Below are 6,086 nucleotides of genomic sequence, written 5' to 3'. Positions count from 1 at the left end.
ACCCAGAAATGTTCAAACAAACTCAAAAACAAGTGATTATAAAATAGAAGCTATATTTCTTTCTCATAGTCAGAAGTGGATGAGGAGAAATTTGAATTTAGTTAGATTTTCTTTGTGTGTTTAAAATTGTGGAAAAAAATGAAACCACCTGCAAAATTCCTACTTTGTCACATTCTGACTCTCTCTACACATGTCTTTGTAACATCACTACCAAAATGGTAGGGGCTAATATTGACATTGGCTCAAAGTATTTTTTTTATAAATATTTATCCAAATTTGTTTTTATTATTTTAAATATTTTTCATTTGTAGTTTCTTATGAGAAATTCCTCTTGGCCAAACATGCTTGGTCCATATTGCACTGTAAAAGGGTTAAATGCATTGATGTCCATAGTTTCCAATGGAAGAATTTGAAAATTAGGTCTGATTAAAAAAAAATTGATCCTCTTATATTTAATTTTTGTTAACTTCATAGTTTTTACATCCATGTTTTCAAAACAACTAAACTAACATGTTTGTTGCAAAATTTAGTGTCCATGATTTTAAATACTGTAACAACACTAATTCTTTGTCTTAGTAAAATCATTGAGGCTGAAGTTAAACTTGTCATTTAATTTCTTCTCTTGAATGCACATAAAAATAAGAATATGCATTTGTGAGAAGCTACAGCTGATTGTCACAGTGGGAATGAAACAGTGGAGCTTTATTTTGTTGCTCTTATTTCACAAAAACGGGAACACTGACCCCTTTTGTCCAATTGTTTGGTTATTTTCTGTCAAAGACAAACTCTAAAACCCCGGTTTACAAAAACTATCATCTAAAATGTGAGGAAGACTAAATTTGAAACAAATTGAGATAACTAGGACGTTCCCAGTTATCTCATCATATTCATATATATCTATATCTTCATATAGATATATATGAAGATTTTGCTCATTTTTGATACTGCCATGCATCCACACAGAAAAAAAAATCAAACTTGGAAGTGAAAGATCAATGATCTGTTGTTTTCCCATCTTGATCTGATTTCCTTCTGCACCACTGATGCAATGCCAAGTCCTTCTCCCACAAGTCTTATTAATAATTTTTTGTTGCTTTGAAAGTCAACGCTTATCTTAAAAGCTCATGTAAGGCATCTCCAAGCACAGCCGTTTATTATGTTCTCCATGTATCCCCAGCATGTAAACAAATGTTCGTTTTAATAGATTTGTAAATTAGCACTTCTGGGACAGCGTTGCTCTTTGGCCTTTGTTGGAGGGTTGGATCCAATAGGCTATTTGACATTGGCAGCTTTTCTTGCTATGCTTTGTCCTGCCTGCCCTGTACTCACTTAATGCAGTCAGCTGAATCTTCAAATATCTCACAAGTAAAGAGGACCTGAGATCGTAGAAAAGGGGCCATTTACAATGTGGAGTAATGAAAAAGTGAACTTCAGATGCAATTAAAACTTACAGAATATATATATATATATATATATATATATATATATATATATATATATATATATATATATATATATATATATATATATATATTATATATATATATATATATATATATATATATTATATATATATATATATATATATATATATTATATATATATTTATATTTTTATTTTTATTTTTTTTTTTTTTTTTTTCAAATTTTATGAGGTTATACAAAATTGAAATAGCTGCATCTGTATTGACAAACCCAAATTGCAGGAATGCCATTTTTCATGAGCAGCCACATCCAGGAAAGGGATAAAACTGCAATTGCTTTCCTTCTAAGCTAAGGATGGAGGTGATTTGTATTGGAAGGACACATATTGCTCTCCTACTGTTTTCAAACTGGCACTACTTCAGGGCCCAATTTACATTCCTTTTTGTTTTGTAGCTGTGTCACTGATAGAGAGCTCAAGAGAACATGCAGCACATTTAGGTCATCCCACGCTCATTTCCGAATCGTTGCTTCTAGAGACCTACACTTGCGGACCGAATATGTCAGCATTTGATGTGACTCCCACTCTTTGATTATTATTCATTTACATTTCAACAGAAGCAAGATCTAATGCGGGCCTATTAAAGCAACAAATAGTGTTAACTGTTGCCGCTTTTTATTAGGCCCAAGCAGCTAAGCACTGTGAAGGCCTATTGTAATCGTACTGTTTCTCCTTTTTATTATGTTTCCGTCAAACGAATTAGCTTTTGGGGGCTTCATCATATTCAAAACCTCACCAAATATGGCAGACGTGTCAAGTCGGCGTGAAAAATGACATATTTTAAGATTGTTGCAAAATACAACCTTATTTTGCGATAAGGTTGCAAAATAAGCCCCGTCTGGCAACTTTCAAATACCATCTGCATTGACCTTACTTCATCGAAGAGACATTAAATTTGGTACACTTGTAGAGCTCCCCAAGACACATAAAATTCAATTAATGTCATAACGCTAGTCAAACAGGAAGTCGGCCATTTTGGATTGAAGTTCCAATTTCGACCCCATTTTGGCCGTTTACAGCCTTCGCATTTGATCGAACTCCTCCTTGAGATTTCAATTGATCGGCTTCAAACTCGGTCAGTTTGTTCATAAGGCATGGCCGGTTAAAAGTTATCAAAACGGTGAGTTTTTCAGCATGTTGAAGGGGCGTTGCCAGGGGTCAAATTTCGCACACTCGCCATGAAATGCAAAACTGTTATAACTCTTACACGAAAACTAACAGAGGCACCAAACTTTCAGTGATTGATTGTCATTGGGTGCCCTAAATATCCACTGGTCAAATGAAGACATCACTTTAGTCACGCCCCTGAGAACAGGAAGTGTCATGTTTTACTGGGAATGGTCTCTATCTGACCCCTTTGCTCTAATCCATATGAAACTGTGTCCAGAGACAAAAGACATGCTGATGTGACTGGGTTTCCAACACCGGTGGATTTTGATGGAGCATGCCATTGCCATTCTGCAGTTTCAAGTTGAGCTCCACCAAATTCATTAGCCTGCAGAATTTTAGGCTGTACGGGAGAGTATTTTAACATAAATTTGATTTTGTCTGACTATCAATAATTACATTCAGTTGCCTGCAGAATTTCAGATATCATGCACAAAATTGTTAGTAAATTCAACAAAGTAGAATGAGCTTAGCGATGTGGAAGATATAGTGAACGCAACACTGTCAGACCTTTAAGGAGTTTCACCACTGGCAATTTGTGCACTAACTACTTAATATCTGGTTCAGTTCTACCTCTAGGAGAACTGAACAAGTTTTCCTTTATCTGCTCTGTTCCTCACTGGGTGGGATGTGCGCAGCAGCTGTACTGATCTGCAGTGAACAGTTGACATCAGCTGCAAGGTACACTCAACAATGAGAACCTGGATGTTCTGGTTCAGCTTTAAATTATTTTCTTCTTGTTGTTTCTTCCATGCATTACATGGAATGCATGGAAGAAGGGCTTCTGTGCAGTGACTGCATAATCGTCCAATTGTCAGACAGCGCACACATACTACGATCATTAACTCTTCAATAGTAATGTAAATTTCCTTGCAACATTTAAATTTTTGGGGGATCATTATGATATTCTAACGTATACTAATACAGCCGGAGTGTCTCCTGGAGGAAAGCATAAAAGTGGAACGTATCTTGTACGTTGTTGTACCGCCGAGCTTCGGCTCCCTCAGTACAGTTATCATCTCAGGGCTGATGTTATAGGAGGACCAACACAGTATTCATCTTAACTTAGCAAAGAGAGAAGTATGGAAAGCAGCTAGAACTTCATCAGCAGGAGGGAAGGAACACTGCTGGGTTTGACAAAATTTCAGTGCACTCTTCTTATTGAAGAGTGAGACACATGTGCATAAATAAATGACAATGACTGAGCAAAAGATGTTTGGAAAACAGATGCCATGAGGCCATTTTAGTGGATTTTTTAGGCCTTGTTATAAGTTTTATTCAACATCTGATCCATCACTTTGGCAGTTTTATAAATAGTCATGCACCTAACTTGGAAAAGAAAATGCAATGAGTCAGACATGAATGGAGTGTTAGATTTAGCCAAGGCCTTCTGCTTGTGGCAGCAATTTATAGCTTTGCAAGATAAAAAAGAAAAAAAAAAAGCAGTCAAGCCAAGGCAATTCATTCTTTGCACACATCCGGCTTTTAAATCACCAACTAGATTTCCAGCTTCTATAATTAACTTTTTTTTTCTTTTCCTTTTTTTTTTTTTTTTTTGCTTTTTATAAATAAATACAGCCACAGTCTGTCATTTATTATTATTTAATCCTTAGGAAACCCAGTGAAGGGAAGCCCTCATTTATATTGGTGCTGAGATCCATTCATGACCATAAAACTATTTATGGCAGTAAATAGTTTTATTGCACAAGAAATGCAATTAAAACAAAATAAAAAACAGAAAAAGAATAACAGCTGAAGTCCATGAGAATAATCTAGAGTCATTGGGTTTTAAGCTTCAGCTTTTCATCAAACCAGATGTTTTTAGACTTTAGAAACTTTAGAAGAGTTTAAGTAGTTCTTTTAGAATGGGATTAAATAGTAACCACAAATCTAGAAAGGTGTAATGAGAGAAATCTAAAGCTCAAGGAGTTTTTTTTTTCATCAATATAAAACTGGAAGCAAAAACTGGATACTGAAGATGTAATACAATAAATGATAAACGTTAATGGTTTAAGGGCAGAACCCTGGAAACTCCCAGAGAAACTGTGTGAAAAGAAGATTGTGACTCTGATAGTCTTATCAGACTCTATCAGAGAGCCATATGCTATATGTATCATACAAAAGGAAATATTTTTATCTAATCCTGAAGGTGAGAACTCTAGTACGAAATATGAGTGGACATCTGTGTCCACTCCAAAAATCAACACTTGATAATTATTTATGAAGGGTTAAAATGCTACTTATACCAACCTGATCCTACAATCCTTAAGCTCTTTAGAAAATATATATGAACTATATTTCTTAACTGTGTTTGAATTTCTTTAGATGTAGGCATGACGTGTTGCTTTTGGCATCTCCTAGTCTGTCTCCTGGTTTCAAAAAGGTTCCATTGACGTAATTTCTCAATGTTACCAGTTTGGAAGTAAACAGGCTTGGGTGTGACGAGTGAAATTTAGCTCAACTTTCCAAAAAGAGCTCTTCTAATGTGACACAATAACGCTAGTACAGTATATATAGAACACAGTTGAAGCAACAGACGGAGTCGGTGACAAAGCCGGGATAAACAGCAGTCCTTTAATGCACCAAATTACACTCACTCCAAATGAGTGCATCTTCAAATCTGACACAAGAGCTCAAGCTTCATTATTAGATGAACTCTTGTTTTTACATTTAAAGAAAGGTAACTCTGCAATTGAACTTCAGGAAAACTAATACGGATGATTAGCTTCCTACGTTAGACTTCTTGACAAATGAATAGCTTCCTCCCCTTTATCCAAAAACTTCAACCAAACAACATTTTCCTGAGGCATCATCTGCTTGTGCTCACTGGAGTATCCCATATGGCTAGTTATGTATAATTTAAGACTTCATGAATATAAAATCCCTTGCTCCCCTCTGAGGGAACAGAGATGGGCGTGAAAGATAGAGCGGCATTTATCACAGTCTTGTGCTTGACAGATCCGGCACCGAGGTTTCAGCTGAGCTCCAATGCCGGCATTGCTGCCGCGCCTGCCAGCTGTTAATCCAGACTGACAACAAGCAGAACAACAGCAGATGGGCTTCAGGTCCCAGAGTTGCTGAGATAAACTACAGCCCTTCAAGAAAGAGGGCTGCTGAGCAGATCTGAAGAAATACAGAGGAGAGTGAAAACACTTTATAGCCTCATTGTCACATACCTGGGGAGGAAATTTACAGATGGAGCTATTAAAACTAATGTCCAGATGTGTCAAGTTTAGCAAGAGGACTGAGTTCTTGTTTTTTAACTCCAAAGAGAGAGAGAAAAAATGTTGTCAGTGATATCCTAATTTTTCGTTTTACTGTTTTCCACTTGGGATTCACATCCCTCTTAATATGCAGCTTAGCTTCAGCTAAGCTGCATATTAGTTTCAGGGATGCCACTCTTTTTGCATTCTTGTGGAGAGAACTGCATTCCTCTT

Source organism: Poeciliopsis prolifica, unplaced genomic scaffold (genome assembly GCF_027474105.1).
Source record: "Poeciliopsis prolifica strain line A6 unplaced genomic scaffold, Auburn_PproV2 SCAFFOLD031, whole genome shotgun sequence".
Lineage (NCBI taxonomy): Eukaryota > Metazoa > Chordata > Actinopteri > Cyprinodontiformes > Poeciliidae > Poeciliopsis > Poeciliopsis prolifica.
This window is presented reverse-complemented; position numbering follows the sequence as displayed.